Below are 17,783 nucleotides of genomic sequence, written 5' to 3'. Positions count from 1 at the left end.
GGGTTGGAGGAATGGGGTGACTGGGTGATAGACACTGGGGAGGGTATGTGCTCTGGTACGCGCTGTGAATTGTGCAAGACTGTTGAATCTCAGATCTGTACCTCTGAAACAATGCAATATATGTTAAGAGAAAAAAAAGAAGAAGAAGATAGCAGGAGGGGAAGAATGAAGGGGGGGAATCAGAGGGGGAGACGAACCATGAGAGACGATGGACTCTGAAAAACAAACTGAGAGTTCTAGAGGGGAGGGGGGTAGGAGGATGGGTTAGCCTGGTGATGGGTATTAAAGAGCGCACGTTCTGCATGGAGCACTGGGTGTTATGCACAAACAATGAATCATGGAACACTACATCTAAAACTAATGATGTAATGTATGGTGATTAACATAACAATAAAAAATTAAAAAAAAAATTCTCAGGTTTCCCACTTGGCCCAGTGGAGCTTGCAGACCCTTTGAGGGCAGATGCCAGGATTCTTACTGTTCTCTACTCATCTTATAGACCTGGGATCCTGAGCCCTACTAGCTATGCAGTAAATCCTAGTTGGGTTTATATCTATGTGATGTTGAAGTGAAAATTTAGAATCTTATGTAAATGCTTTCATTTAAATTAATGTATGTATTAAAGCTAGAGGTGTGATGTTTTGAAAAAAAAAAAAAGAACAAAACAGAGATCATAGGGAAAGAGAGGAAAAAATGAAACAAGACGAAAACAGAGAGGGAGACAAACCATAAGAGACTCTTAATTATAGGAAACAAACTGAAGGTTGCTAGAGGGGAGGAGTGTGGAGGGATGGGGTAACTGGGTGATGGACAATGGGGAGGGTATGTGTCGTAATGAGAACTGGGTATTATATAACACTGATGAATCACAGACCTGTACCCCTGAACCAAATAATACATTATATGTTAATTAATTGAATTTAAAAAAAAGTCTTAAGTCTTATTCTTAATAGCTAGTATAGGATCTGACACATGCTGGCATTAAATTTATTAAAAAATATTTACTGAGGAGTTAATATCTCAATTATAGTACCCCCTGTACTGTATTATAAATTATTTGTGTCCTTACTTTTTCAATAGATTGTGACCTTCTCACTCTTACTCATCTTTGCATTCCTTAGGCAACACAATTGCAAGTGTATAATAGATATTCTACAATAGAATAGATGGATGGGGCGCCTGGGTGGCTCAGTCAGTTGAACATCCAACTCTTGATTTTGGCTCAGGTCATGATCTCAGGCTCTTGAGATCGAGCCCCGCGTGGGGCTCCCTGCTGGGTGTGAAGCCTGCTTGGGGTTCTCTATTTCCCCCTCTCCCTCTGCCCCTCCAGCACCCCCCACTCCCTACCCTGCTTGCACACACACACTCTCTCTCAAAAAAAAAAAAAAGATAAAATAGATGGATGGATGTTATACATAGTAGTTTTTATGTCCCTTAACAAATTTATCAGAAAACACAAGCCTCAGTTATTGTATTTTTTTGTTTTTTTAGGACAGTGACATTTTAATGGCTTTCTGAAAGTCCCAGAATGTGTTTTTTAAAAATGACAATATATACTGCAAGTGTGATTTAAATATATAGAAATGTATCAATAATTTAGTTTATCTAATTCATAAAGATTTCATTCTACAGAGAAATATGACTTGTAAAGTAGCAGTATGCTCCAGATAATTAAAACTCACACATAGTTAAAGTAATTTAACAATTGAACATCTTTCCCCAGCAGACACTAATTCAAAACAATCTATCTTTGTTTGTAGGATGTGATTGAATCTTCAGCAGCAAATAGAATTCACTGGTCCATTATACGAACACAAAGGCTGTTAGAATGTGCATGCCTGGTGAGTATTAAACACTGGGTCCAGTGGAACAGTGTTTTATAAACTCAATCAGTCTTTAACACAGAAGCAATAACAAATGCTTTCACAGAAATAATCTTCATGCTCATCATATCACAAAAAGTTCATGTAATTCAAATCTGAATGGCCACATTTGAATGATCAAATATACTTTTATATAAAATAGTAACAAAATTTTAATTTTGAAATCATTGTAAATGACAGTTGATTCAGGAAGACTTATGGGAAATAATCATATTATATACCCATTTACAGATGAAGAAACCAGGGCACAGAAATGCTGAGTGACTTGTTCAAGATCACATTGGTAAAAAGTGGTAAGTCCAACCCAATGCCAAAGTGTTCTGGCTTTCAATCTGGGATTCTTCCCATTGTACCATGCTGTTTGCATCTTCTTAAGACATGTGTTGTAGACCTAGTATAATATGAATTGAAGAGATTATAGAGGAGACGCAGACTTATGTCCCACTTTGTGTCGGTTGATTTGGAGTCCAATGACCAACTAACTTAATGATGTTAGGTGCCAGAGTCAATGGGTAGTCCCCAGATATGGGCTTCCCGGACATTTCTTCCTGACCTCATGGATTGAATCAGGCCGAATCATTGGTTGGCAATAGCACTGCTGCTCCCAGATGATCAGACGTGAGTGACAGGGTTTTAAAGGAAGTGAGTCAGTCTTGAAAAAAACTGTCCCTCCTGGCTTTTTAGACCGGCTAAATTATAGCCAGCTTTTCTAGGACATACACTAATTTACTTGTACTTACGGGGACCAGTCATTGCACTTTATCTCATTTTGTTTTATCTCCACAAGAATTCAGTGAAACACATACCATTCCTACCATCTTATTTTACAGATGAGGAAACTATAATTTAAGGGAGGTGAAGTAATTTGCTCAAGATCAGGAGGTAGCAAGAGTTAAAGGAAGAATTCAAACAAGACAGTGAGACTCCAGAGCTCAGGCTATTACTCTCTTGTCTTTGAACTCGAAAATTGCTGAGGCTGTTCTGTGATGATCTCCCACCCCCACGCCTCCATCATTGGGCCCAGCAGTGAAGACCTCCACAGAAGTTTTACATGATTTCAGACTAACAGGCTGCAATACAAACAGCGGAAGTAAAATATACATTTTAGGCTAAAATAAGAATTCTTTAAGCTTTAATGTGATAATAGAATATCATTCGGCAATAAAAAGAAATGAACTACTTATACATGCAAGAACACAAATTAATCTAAAAAGTATTATGCTAAGTGAAAGAAACCAGATTCAGGAGACTCTATACTGTAGGATTTTATTTATATGACATTCTGGAAAAGATAAAACTACAAGAACAAAAAAAAAAATACATTGGTGGTTACTAGGGGCTAGGGATGAAGAGAGGGGTTAACTACAAAGGGGAACAAGGAAACTTTTGGAGGTGATGAAAATATTCTGTATATAATTTTCAAACTTCTTATGATGTGCACCTAAAAAGGTGAATTTACTGTGCATAAATTATGAGTCAGTAAACTAGACTTTTAAAAAGTAGAAATAAATACGGTCTCTAAAGCAATGTTTTTCAAATCTCCATTAACGAGATACAACCCATCAACGAGTTGTGAATTCAAGTTAGAGGGTTGTGATTGGCAAAGTGAAATAGAATAGGGACACCTGGATGGCTCAGTCGGTTAAGTATCTGACTCTTGATCTCAGCTCAGGTCTTGACCTCAGAGTCATGAGTCAAGCCCTGTGTTGGGCTCCACACTGGGCATGGAGCCTACTTAAAAAAAAAAAAAAGGTGAAATAGAATAGGAAATATCAGAGTCCTTGCACACCGTGAAAGGAGTATTGTTAATGAAGCATTTTATTCTGTTTCATGCATCTGTATGTGCTATAATGAAATATCAGGAAAATGGAAACCATGGTCAGTGTATTTTTTAATGGAGGGAATTTAACTGGAAACTGGTTACACAAATAATGAAGAAGCTGAGAAGCCAACGGGGGAAGATGAGACAACCCAGAGATCAGCAATGGCAGAAACCACTAATCCCTTTTGACTGGAGGGACAAAGGGAGGTGACAGTGTTGCTGAGTCCCAGAGCTGGGGTCATCCAACAGAAGTTGAAATCAAAGGAGGACCTTTTTGGAAGACCCAGCCACTGTCAAAGATGCACTCAAGGCACAGAAAGATGGAGGGAATCATCCTCGCTTTCCCATTCCCCTCACCCTCCAGTCTTAGAGCTGCATGTGAGTGGCACCCAGCCACAAGTCGGTTAACATAACCTGGGAGCCTTGGAAATACAGCCTCTTGGGATCAGCATCATTGAAACATGGCAGAGGAAGAGAAGAGCAAGGGATGGATTTGAGAGCAGAGAGTTCCAGGGCTGGCGCAGCTGTGAAGTAAAATGTATTTCTGATTGAAGGTCAGATTCCAAAAGGTTTAAAAGTCATTGCTTTAGAGGACAAAGCTCTTCTCCGTGTTGTTCTCTCTATATACAGGAAGAATAAAATCACACTTTTAACCATTAGAGGATGCCACATTTTGCCCTTTTGTGTGTGTTTGAAAAGACAGTTTGAATTAAAGAAGTTGGATTGGGAGACTAACCCACTTCTCTCCTTAGTGTTGGAGTAGTCATACCAAGATCTCTTAGTAGTAAAGGTAAAACTGGCAGATGTAGATGAAATTTAGGCTAGGAAAAGCAGAACAGGAAGGAAGTATGCAAGCCACAAATGTGTGAGGAAAGAAACGAAATGCTTTTCTCCGATGGTGTGGAAGGAAAATTACAGCAGTTAAAAATTGATATGCTGGTATCAAATCACCCCTGTCAGCAGGTATTTGTGAGATGGATCTCTAAAACTGCCCGGATCCACAAGGAATAGCAATCATGATTTGGCAACACCACCTTATTCCCGCTCTGATGATTATTCACTTCTTCCCTTTCCAAAGCTTTGACCTTGAATTATTTGGCATTTCTGATCTCAAGAAATAGCTCCCAAGCCTCCCTTGTTAAGTCAAGCCTAATGCTTGATTCCTTGTGTTTAAAAACACACAGTGCTGCTCTTCCCTCCAGCCTTCCGGGATGCCAAAAGGAAAGAAGGCAAAGGGGAAGAAGGCAGCCTGGGCTCCTGTTGTCTTGAAGAAGCAAGAGGCCAAGAACATGGTCAATCCCCTGTTGGAGAAAAGGCCCAAGAATTTTGGCATCAGACAGGACATCCAGCCCAAAAGGGACCTCACGCTCTTTGTCGAATCGCTGCCTCTGGCTGCAGCGGTACAGGGCTATTCTCCATAAACCGCTAAAAGTGCCTCCTCTGATTAACCAGTTCGCCCAGACCTTGGACCACCAAACTGCTACTCAACTGCTTATGCTCGCCCACAGATAGAGACCAGAGGCAAAGTAAGAGAGGAAGCAGAGATTGTTGGCCCAGGCTGCGAAGAAAGCTGCTCCAAAGCAGATATCCCCACTAAGAGGCCGCCTGTCCTTCAAGTGGGGGTTAATATGTCACCACCTTGGTGGAAAACAAGAAGGCTCAGACAGTAGTGATTGTACATGATGTGGATCCCATTGAGCTGGTTGTCTCCTTGCCTGCTCTGTGTTGTAAGATGGGGGCTCCCTACTGCATTATCAAGGGAAGGCCAGGTTGGGGCGTCTGGTCCACAGGAAGACCTGCACCTCTGTGGCCTTCACTCAGGTTCACTTGGAAGACAAAGGAGTTCTGGCTAAGCTGGGAGAAGCTATCAGGACCAATTACAAAGAAAGATATGATGAGATCCGCCATCACTGAGGAGGCAAGATCCTGGGTCCTAAGTTGGTGGCTCACATCACAACGCTGGAAAAGGCAAAAAGGCTAAGGAACTGGCCACCAAACTGGGCTAAGTGTACACTGTTGAATTTTCTGTATATAAAAGTGATAAAAAGTTCTCTTCCACAAAAAAATAAAAAAATAAAATAAAAACATGCACTGTCTACTTTTGGACTTCTCCATCTATACCAATCATGCAGGAGCAACATTCTTCAATCTGTTTCTTTCCCGTCTAGTCTCCTTCAGTTATTTTAAAATATGGTTTGGAGAATATTGTTTTAAATTCAACTGTATCATTATTAAGAGTTATTTTTAAAGGCAATGAGTATTTGTTGAATGAATGAATGGATGGATGTGTGGGTGGATGGATGGATGGATGGAGGGATGAAGGCAATGTGAGTGAGCCTCAGCTCTAAGATTCTGCCAGGCTCACGGGGCCTCCTCAAGCCAGTTTCCTGGTTCTGACTTGACTTGAAATTTGAAGACCACCAGAACACCACTGTGCTGCCATCTAGCGGTAGCATAACCTACGTGTGAGAAAGGTACTTGCCAAAAAACAAGCTTGTATGCAAAATGAAAGTGAATGTCACAGTTCTCTTTCTGGAGCAGCTTATGGGTCCTCATTTGGCTATCTTTGGTAATAATAGCACTTCACCCTGATGCTTACACACATGTACAAAGAACACTCGCAGGATTATATAAATCGATGTCACCAATTCAGGTATCATATGGTACAATAGGGTCCTTCTTAGTACAATAAATGCTGACGGTCTCTGTATTTTGACACAGTCAGTTGGCTCGTGATTTTTAAAAATGTGATAACCAGCTGTTTTTAGGAGAAAGTAAAATAATCATTTTATTGCTCCCATACTTCAGTTTTAATTTGATGACTCAAAAAAACATACTTTTTTCCCCTATATAAACACTAACATCTTAATTGGAACAAAAACCACATTTATTCCAGAACATAATTATATAAAAATAAAATAAAATGGTTACAAAGTTTAGGAAATCAGGCATATAAAATAAGGTCTCCACACTTGGGCATCCTGCAGCCTAGCCAAGCTGACACATAAAATCAACCATCACATGTGTCTTGGTGTGGGCCTATTTTTATCCACTGTACTGTGCTCTCAATGGATTCTTCTAATCTGTAGACTCATGTGCTTCAGTTCTGAGACGTTTTATTGATTTTTTTGTTTTTGAACACCCTCTTCTACATTTTCTTTGTTCTCTATTTCTGGACTCCTATTATTTGGATTTTAGAACTTCTGGCTGGACTGCCAATGTTTCTGTCCACTTTTACCATTTTTCATCTGCCTGTCTTTTACCTTGTTTACTGGAAAATTTCCTTAATTTTTTTCTTTCAACCCTTTTATTGAGTTTTTAGTTTTGCTATCATGTTTTTAGTTTTTAGAGATTTTCTTTTTCCTTCGAGGGAACTCTGCACCCTGCTAAAACAGTATCCTACTCTTGTTTCATTGGCGATATCTTTTCTTATCTCAGAATATTAATGGCAGCATTCCTTCAAAAAAGTGTTCTTCTCTCTCGCGTGGTCTGTTTCCTCTGAGTTGCTTTCTTTTTCTGCTTATTTCTTTGGTTTCTATCTTCCATATTGGAGACTTCCCTCGGATGTGTGGTTGTTTTCATTTCCTCAAGAGTAAGGAACTAAAAAGCTGCTTGCTGGCTCTGAGCAGGGAGGGGAAAAGGGAACGCTTCACAGTGGGGTAGTCGGGGACCTCTACAGTCAGTCTATTTAGTTCTGGTTTATTGGGCTGGTCAAAGTCCTTGAAGAAAACTTTTCTGATCTCCCTTCATACAAACAAGGAGGCCAGCTGCTGATTGGGAGAAGGGGCCAAGGCATCTCAGGATCTGTTTTCAGTACTATGTGCCCCGCTTGCAATAACACCTGGTGGCATCTGCACTCATCCCTCCCAAGAATAAACCCCCATTCTCACAAGGTCTCCCCGATGGCCCAGCTACGGAGTCAGAGGAGACCTGGGGTCCAGTTACTTAATGGACTCTCAACCAGCTGTCCTATTTCCAGCTCTTCTCACTCCACTTCCCTACCTCCGCAGCTGCCAGAGGCTGCCCGACCTGAACCCACCGGAGATCCTGAGTGTAAATTAGGATGAATGTCAGCTTTCTGAGCTGCTGACTTATGATTCTATTTTGGGCGGTTTGCTAAGCCATGTATCACCCCATCTGTTTTGTAGCTTCAAAATGTTGCTTCTATCATCTCCTTTCTCTTTTCTCTCCATCCTGGTGAGGCTCTGCCTTTATGACAATCCCTTTGCTCTTGTTTTAGTAGGGTTGTGAGGAGGGGCAAAAGCAGATGGTTGCCTATAACTACCATCTTTACCAGGAAGGCCTTCAGTGGGATCTTTAAAAATAACTTCTGTCGATGAAGCTTCTACTCATTTAAAAATTCTTTAAATGTTTTTAAAGTAGGGAAGTTAAGTGGTTTTTTTTTTTTTGTAGTCAAACATAATTAACTTTGTGTATATGATTTCTTCCCTTGTTTCCAAACTTAAGAACTCTTTGTCCTATGTTAAGATTCGGTAAATATTTACTCGAGTCTGTCCGAAGTAAAACTGTCAAGTAGCCATGGGGTTTTTTGGCACCAGCTTCCAATCTTCTATTGGTGATTTTGTCCCTCCCTCCTTCTGGAGTGTTCCCAGTGCCTCTGAGAATCCCTGTGATGCCCTCTGTTCACTAACATTCTCAGTCAAGACCCTTCCCTTCCTTCTATGATGGCTCCCTATGCTTCAGGATTCAGCAGTCCCTTCCACCACATCAAAACATACCTGTCCAAAGGGTCTTATTTCGTTATACTCTGCTCTTTCCTAGCTAACTAAAGGTACCAACAACTGTTCCAGAGGAACTTTACATTCATTATTGATTTAATCCTTATGACAACCCAGTGTGATTGGTATTATTAGTCCCATTCCATAGATGAATACATTGAGGCTTAGAGAAGTTAAGCCTCTCTTATCCAGGATCACTAGGCTGGTAAGTCACTAGGGTCTACAGTACACAACGGCTTTTAACCACTGCATACATTTTCCCTATTTACTGTGCTAACTCACACAATAAGACATTTAACAAATTTTAATGGCTATTTTTTAAGACCATACTTTAACCTAAATAGTGAGTCTAATAGTGAATATTTCAAATACAGCAAAAGTTTTAGGCAGCAGGGCCTTTTATTGCCATTTAGGGTTACCTTTCTCCTCCCATCCACCCCCACAGAATGCAACGTCAATTTGGCATTTTTAACACTGCAGCTAAAGATTATAAAAATAAAGCCATCTATGACCATGAAAAGCTCTGTGGGAGCTATGTTATAAACTATAGCACTCAGCCGAGAAAGACTAGCTTTTAAGCAGCGTATTTAGATCTGTTGGCGTGTTATTAGACACATACTTGAGCCCATTCTCCTCTTCACCTCTGTGTTTTCAATTCAAAGAAGGATTTTTATTCTTCATGGAAACAAATGATATCAAAATCACAACGCATCTTCTCTGATTATTTCCATCTAAGGTTATATAAACACACAGTATTTATGATTTCATACACATTTTTTATCCTTACTGGGCTACGTTGGTTTCCAGGAATGAAATAGTAGAATAGTAGAGTATTCTAGATCTTCTCCAGGGATTCAGTAACCTCCTGTAACCCAGAACGCTCAGCTCCTCCACCTCTGACACTAAATTGATCGGATCCCCCAGTTTCACACACAAATACACACGTTAAAGGACTATGGTGTGCATTGTCTATGACATCAGAATAATAAGACACTGACTCTCTCTTCAAAAAACTCATGGTCTAGAAAAGAGAGACATATAATATGCAATAAAAATGTAAGAAAAAATTTTAATTTTTTTTTTCAAGTAGGCTCCATGCCCAACATGGGGCTTGAACTCACAACCCTAAGATCAAGAGTCGCATGCTCCCCTGACTGAGCCAGCCAGATGCCCCAAGAAAAAAATATTTTAAAAATCCATTCCTGAATTTTCCTTTTTTATACTTCCAGACAAAGAATAGAAGTTTCGGACTCTTTGCTTCCTTGCCGCCCCCTCCATCAAAAAAAACAAGCAAACCCTGAATCTTCTCATACCCTATCTTCTCCTCTCAGTAAATGGCATTCAGGCAGTTTTTCAGGCCAAAAACTTCGATTACTCTTAATGTCCATGTCTATCCCCTTCTCACTGCCCCAAATCCAACCTATCAGTAGGTACTGCCTGTTCTCTGAAATGCTCCAAGCAGCTGACTGGTCCCCTTTCTGATGGCTGTCACACTGATTTATTTTATTTTTAAAGATTTTATTTACTTATTTTAGAGGGGGGCAGGGGTGGAGGGAGAGGGAGAGAGAATTCCAGGCCAACCCCTGCTAAGCAGGAGCCCAATGCGGGGCTCAATCTCAGGAACCTTGAGATCATGACCTGAGCCGAAATCACCAGTCTGACGCTTAACTGACTGAGCCACCCAAGTGCCCCTGTCACACTGATTTAAGCACCTTCATTTCTCTCTTGGACTGCTACAGGTACTTCCCAAATGGACTCTGCTTTCCTTTCTTCCATTTTTGCTCCGTGACAATCTATTCTTCACACAGCAGACAGAAGCTCCTTTAAAAGTGCACACCAGCTTCTGTTTCCACCATAAGGGAGTAACCCGGTCTGGATTTACCTTCTCCCATAGTAAGAAAACTGGACAAAAATGTCTTTAATACCTGCTTTCAGACATTAGACAACTGGCAGCCCAGGCCTGTGGCCTCTGGGAGAAAGAAACAATCAGGTGAGCCCTGAGATTGTCCCAGGTCACCTGAGGCAGTTTCCAGGCTTGGTGCATGAATTGAACAGACAGGGATGACAGTTGGGAGAGGCCAAAGCAGCTAGAATTTGTGCAGCACCATTTTTAAAAAAGGCTTTACTTTTCACTTCAAATTACCTTGGTTACTATGTCACAAATCAGCTGACTGTGTCAGTGTGGGGCTAGTTCTTAGCTTTTAGTTTCGGTTCCCTTTATCTATTTATCAATCATTACCTCATTACCACAGCGTCCGAATTACTACAGCTTTAAACAGCCCTGTGATGAGGTAGCACATGGCTTCCAGCTTTCTTCTTTTTCAAGATTGTTAGTGTAGGTATTTCATATTTCCAGAAAATTTTTAGAACCAGCTTGTCAATTTCTAGAAAAAAAAGCCTGTTAGGATTTTTACCAGAATTGTGTTGAATTCAAAGATCACTTTTGGAAGACTATTAATCTAATTATATGTATTTTCTAATCCATGATCATGATATAACCTTCTACTTATTTAGATTTTTTTTTTTTAAAGATTTCATTTATTTATTTGACAGAGAGAGAGAGCAAGCACAAGCAGGGGAGTGGCAGGCAGAGGGAGAAGCAGACTCCCCGCTGAGCAAGGAGCCCCACACGGGGCTCGATCCCAGGACCCTGGGATCAGGACCTGAGCAGAAGGCAGACGCTTAACCAACTGAGCCACCAGGTGTCCCTAGATTTTCTTTAATATCTCTTATCAATGTTTGTATTTATCACTGTAGAAGTCTTATACAATTTCTGTTAATTTAATCTTAAGTAGTTCATTTTTCATGCTATTGTAAATGGTATTTTAAAATTTCATTTTCTAATTGTTTGTTGGTAAATAGAAATATGATGGATTTTTGTATATTAAACTTATATTCTATGACCTTGTTAAATTCACATATTAAACCTTCTAGTTCTTTGTACAGTCATTTTGATGTTTCTGTATAAACCATCATATCATTTGTAAATAAACACAGTTTTACTTCCTCCTTTCTATGCTTTAATTCCATTGTGGCCAGGAAACATACTCTGTAAAATTTCAATATTTTTGACATTTCATGAGACTTGTTTTATGGTTTAGCATGTGGCCATGTTCAAAAATTTTCCAGATGCACTTTAAAAATGTTTTTCCATTAGGGTGCCTGGGTGGTGTGGTCAGTTAGCCTTCTGACTCTTGGTTTTGGCGCAGGTCGTCATCTCAGGGTCATGTGATGAGTCGCACATTGGGCTCCCACATTGGGCTCCCTCATCTGGCTCCATACTCAGCATGGAGTCTGATTAACTTTCTCTCTCCCTCTCCTTCTGCCCCTCCCTGCTGTGCTCTCTTTCTCTCAAATCAATCAATCAATCAGTAAATCCTTAAAAATGTTTTCCCATGTCTTCTGGCCTCTTTTGTTTCTTGTAAAATACCATTTCCATGATGAAACACCATCATATATCATTGATCCTCTACACAAAATGTTTTTCTCTTTTGATATCTCTTTTAGTTTTTGATAGTTGGACTATGATGTACTTAGTTGTGCTTTTCTTGTATTTATTTATCTTGCCTGGAATGTGTTGAGCTTCTTGGGTAAGTAAGTTATTTCCACAAATTTCTGGAAATTTCAACTATGTTTTTTTAGTTCTTTTTTTGGTCCCATTCTCCTCTTCTCATTCTGAGACTCAGTTTGCACTTGGGTCAGATCACTTAAAATGTACCATTATTTGTTTATTATTTGTAATGTTCATTTGTATTGTTTATGATTTGTAATCTTATTTCCCTTCCTTTTCCAGATTGTATAATTTCTAATGATCTTTCTTCAAGTTCACTGATTTTAGTGATCATGAGAATTACCTCCTAGGCCACCAGCTACCAGGAGCATAATTGAGTGAGAACCTGAGCTATTATATTTTGAAATATTGTAAAATTCATCCCTGTTTGTGCCTAGGCCACACTTCTCATGGACTGCTGCTGTATAAACACTAAGGAATCCTCTGATGGCTCACATTGGCTTGAGGACTCCCCATTGGGCTTCCTGAACTTTTCTTAGACTACATGACACCTAATGTTCCTTCCTTCTCTCCTTCACTCCAGGTCAGACTTGTAGTGTGATATGACAGCTATCACTCCTAGTCCCCTTCCCATTTTCTATACGAAGCATTTCCCTGAACCCATTCTTTGTTTTTTTTTGTTTACAGATTTTATTTATTTGACAGAGAGAGAGACAGCGAGAGAGGGAACACAAGCAGGGGGAGTGGGAGAGGGAGAAGCAGGCTTCCTGCTGAACAGGGAGCCCGACGTGGGGCTCAATCCCAGGACCCTGGGATCATGACCTGAGCGGAGGGCAGACGCTTAACAACTGAGCCACCCAGGCACCCCCCGCCGCCCCCCCCGAACCCATTCTTAATGTCTGCTTTGAGAGGGCACCTGGAATAACACAGGTGAAATCAGTAGTGGTCTGAGAAAGCAGGAAGTAAGATGAAGATTCGAGACTGGCTTGCCTACCACCTGGCAGGCAATTGGATGTGACTCTTGGCAGGTGGAACAAGGAGAGTCTCTGGCAGAAGGCAGCCGCTCAAATGCTGAGTGCTTTACTAGTGGTGAACTGGGAAAATATATCAATGGAGAGCAATGTGAAAGTAAGGTAATACACACATACATATAGACTGTGTTCTGGAGCCTATTGCTGCATCTGCATCGAGGGTACACATGCCATGAATGTGTGTCAGGGAACAATGGCAAACCTGCTCCTGGGAAACACAGGACTCCTCTGATGGCAGATTTTGGTTCAAGGATTCTCCACTGTCCTTTCCAAACCTCCCTGAGACTGCATAGACGGTCCATCCAGCAAATCTTCCTTTGGTCTCTCCTTCACTTGGAATCACACTTGCATCCAGTGTGATGGCTCTCTGGCTTTCTCCAGCCACCTCCCCATTTTCTTTCCCAAATGTTTCCTATAACACAACTCTCACATGTTTGATCTCTTCTTGGCAGCTACTTCTCAAAAGAGCGAGGTTAACACACTCACCCTTTCTTCTGCTACCTCCAATAGCTATTAAGCCCAACCAGTGAGTGTTTTTTATTTCAGAAATTATACTTTCCATGGGGTACTTGGCTGGCTCAGTCAGAAGAGCATGCAACCCTTGACCTTGGGGTCGTGAGTTTGAGCCCCACGTTGGGTATAGAGATTACTTAAATAAATAAATAAGTAAATACTTAAAAAGAAAAAAAATTATACTTTCCAGTTATTAAATGTATCTTTGGCTCTTTTTCATAGTTTCCATGTCTCTGTTGACATTCCCCATCTATTAGTCAGTCTTTGTTCCAGTACTTTCCATCACTTTCTTGACAGAGAGGGAAAAAGACCAATTTATTATCTAGACAAACTTTTGATCTAAAGTATAATTGGGAAAGGACAAATCTGTCAGGTGTCTTTGATTTTGAACTTCAAGATTTTAATCTAGCGATTCCACTTCTGAGTACATATCTGAAGGAAATAAAATTACTATCTTGATGAGATACATGCACCCGCATGTTCATTGCAACAGTACTTCCATTAGCCAAGACTTGGGAACCACCTAAGTGCCCATCGGTGGTTGAATGGATAAAGAAAGTAGTATATATATACATATGGTGGACTATTATTCAGCCATTAAAATAAGAAAAGGAAATCCTGCTGTTTGCAGTTACATAGATGAAGCTTGAGGGCATTATGCTAAGTGAAATAAGTCACATAGAGAAAGATAAATGTTGTATGATCTCATTTATATGTGGAATCTAAAAACAAAAACAAAACCAAAGTCATGGAAACAGAGATCCTATTGGTGGTTGCCAAAGGTAGGGGTTGGGGTTGGGGTGGAGCGGGGAGCCTGCTTCTCCCTCTGCCTGCAGCTCCCTCTGCTTGTGCTCTGTCTGTCTGTCTTTCTCAAATAAATAAATAAAATCTTGAAAGAAAAAAAGAGGAGAGCCCACTGAAGACATGGCATTTGGATCCTGCTGTGCCTGGAGCCAGCCCATTCCCCGAGACATCAGGTTACATGGTAATGAAGTCTTCTACTTATATTAGTTTAGGTAAAGTTCCTATTTCTTGCTGAAAGAATCCTGGTTAATATAGTTAATAAATATAACACGCATTCATTTGGTACTACAGTAGTATTTGTATAGCTAGACTGTAAAAGGCAATCTCTAAAATACCGATCCTTTTTTTTAAAGATTTTATTTATTTATTAAGATATTATTTTAAAGATTTATTATTTATTTTATTTATTTTATTTATTTGCCAGAGAGAGACACAGCGAGAGAAGGAACAAAAGCAGGGGGAGTGGGAGAGGGAGAAGCAGGCCTCCCGCGGGCAGGGAGCCCAATGTGGGGCTCGATGTGGGGCTCAATGCGGGGCTCGATGCGGGGCTCGATGCGGGGCTCGATGTGGGGCTCGATTCCAGGACCCTGGGATCATGACCTGAGCCGAAGGCAGATGCTTAACGAATGAGCCACCCAGGAGCCCCTACTGGTCCTTTCTGTGAATTACATTTTGATCTTGAAGAAATTGTATCTTTTCTTTCTAATATATTTTAGACAAATCCAACTCCAAATTATTATTTTTTCACTAAGAATTACATGTCTTTTGAATGTCTTTTCCATCCATGCTCCTGTTTTATACTGGATACCCTTCCTGGGTAATCTTATTCACTGCCATTGTTTCAGCAACCACCTCTATGCTGATAAACCTAATTTCACATATCTTGTTTATCCTTTCCTTAAAGCATTAAGAACCAGATACTCAATTGCTTTTTGGCATGAATGCATTACTATTTCCCATGCACCTCAAAGTTAACTTATCAAAATGAAATCAATCATCTTTCTCACTAACCATGCTTTTTCTTATAATTTAAAAATATTAATTAGTGGTACCTGGGTAGCTCAGTCAGTTAAGCACCTGCCTTCGGCTCAGGTCATGATCTCAGGATCCTGGGATTGAGCCCCGCATTGGGCTCCCTGATCAGCGGGGAGTCTGCTTCTCCCTCTACCCTTCCCCCTGCTCGTGCTCTCTGTCTCTCAAATATATAAATAAATAAAATCTTTAAAAATAAATAAATAAATAGGGGCACTTGGGTGGCTCAGACAGTTAAGCATCTGCCTTCGACTCAGGTCATGATCCCAGGGTCCTGGGATCGAGCCCCACAGAGCCCGTTTCTCCCTCTCCCTCTGCCTGCTGCTTCCCATGCTTATACTCTCTCTCTCTCCGTCAAAAATAAATAAAATCTTTAAAAAAATAAATAAAAATATTAGTTAATGAACATAGAATTTACGTGACCTCTGAAAGAAGGTGATATCCTTGACTCTTTGCCCTTCACCTTTTATATACAATCAAGCCAACAAGTCCATTATTGATTTTGCCTCACAATTATCTATTAAATCCATCTTCTCTTTACTACTACCATCATCTGCTATAGTATCATTAATTTTAGTCTTAACCCTTCCTCCCTAGACATCCTCCACTCACGCCATGGCTCCATCTGAACTAAAAGTCTGTCTCTAAGGTGGCTTCCCATTATGTAGAAATTACAAATTCTTCTTGTAATTTTGCTTCCCTTCTAGATGCTCAGTGTCCCCTCCTTTACACTGGAGCCATTGAACTTGTCCCACAATATTATTCTGTAACTTGATTTTCTACCTCGACTCATGCTGCTGTCTTTTGAGCTCTTCCTACGCTGTTGTCACCTGTGAGTTTCCCCCTTTGTTTATACAACAGTTCAGGCAGGTGCTACTACGGGATGCCAATCCTGAATCTCTGAAACCACATTAGAGACTCCAGGCTCTCAGAAATTATGCACCTATTTATTATTATTATTATTATTATTATTATTATTATTATTATTATGGCAGTAACCTTTTTTAGTTGTCTCCCTCTCATTCATGTTTATGCTGCATTCTATATCTTGTAGGCAAGGTAAAATGATGAAAATATAGGCACACCTTGGAGATATTGCTAGTTTGGTCCCAAACTATCACAATAAAGCAAAAAAATCACGATAAAGTGAGTCAAATGAATTGTTTGGTTTCCCAGCACATATGAAAGTTATGTTTACATTATACAGCAGTCTATCCAGTGTATAATAGCATTATGTCTAAAAAAAAAAACGTACATAGCTTAATTAAATAATACTTTGTTGCTAAAAAGTGCTAACCATCATTGAGCTTTCAGGGAGTCATACTCCTCCTGCTGTGGAGAGTCTTGCCTCCATGTTGATGGCTACTGACTGATCAGGGTGGTGGTTGTTGAAGGCTGGAGTGGCTGTGGCAAAATTTTAACATGACAATGAAATTTGTCACATCGAGTGATTCTTCATGGGTGAATCCCTTCATGAGTGATTTCTCTGTAGCATGTGAAGCTGTTTGATAGCATTTTGCCCACAGTAGAACTTCTTTCAAAATTGGAATCAATCTTTTCAAACCCTGCTGCTACTTTATCAACTAAGTTTATGTAATATTCTAAATCCTTTCTTGTCATTTCAACAATCTTCATGGCATCTTCACCAGGATTAGATTCCATTTCGAGAAACCACTGTGCTCATCCGTAAGAAGCAACTCCTCACCTGTGAAAATTCTATCATGAGCTTCCAGTAATTTGGTCACATCTTCAGGCTCCACTTCTAATTCTAGTTCTCTTACTCTTTCCACCACATCTGCAGTGACTTCCTCCACTGAAGTCTTTTTTTTTTTTTTTTAAGATTTTATTTATTTATTTGACAGAGAGAGAGAGAGGGAACACAAGCAGGGGGAACAGCAGAGGGAGAGGGAGAAGCAGGCTTCCCACAGAGCAAGGAGCCCCACACAGGGCTCGATCCCAGGACCCTGGGATCATGACCTGAGCCGAAGGCAGACGCTTAACCGACTGAGCCACCCAGGCGCCCCTCCTCCACTGAAGTCTTGCACACCTGAAAGTCATCTATGAGGATTGGAATCAACTTCTTCCAAACTCCTGGTAATGTTGATATTTTGACTTCTTCCCACGAATGTTCTTAATGGCACCTAGATGGTGAATCCTTTCCGGACGGTTTCCACTGACTTTGCCCAGATCCATCAGAAGAATCACCATCTACGGCAGCTATAGCCTTAGGAAATGAATTTCTTCAATAATAAGATTGAAAGTCAAAATTACTCCTTGATCCATGGGTTGCAGAATGGATGTTGAGTTAGCAGGCATGAAAACCACATTCAGCTCATTGTACATCTCCATCAGAACTCTTGGGTGACCAGGTGCCTTGTCAATGAGCAGTAATATTTTGAAAGGAATCTTTTCTTCTCAGCAGTAGATCTCAACAGTGGCCTTAAAATA

Source organism: Leptonychotes weddellii, chromosome 13 (genome assembly GCF_054177405.1).
Source record: "Leptonychotes weddellii isolate Sample4059 chromosome 13, ASM5417740v2, whole genome shotgun sequence".
Taxonomy (NCBI): domain Eukaryota; kingdom Metazoa; phylum Chordata; class Mammalia; order Carnivora; family Phocidae; genus Leptonychotes; species Leptonychotes weddellii.
Note: the sequence above shows the minus strand (reverse complement) of the source record.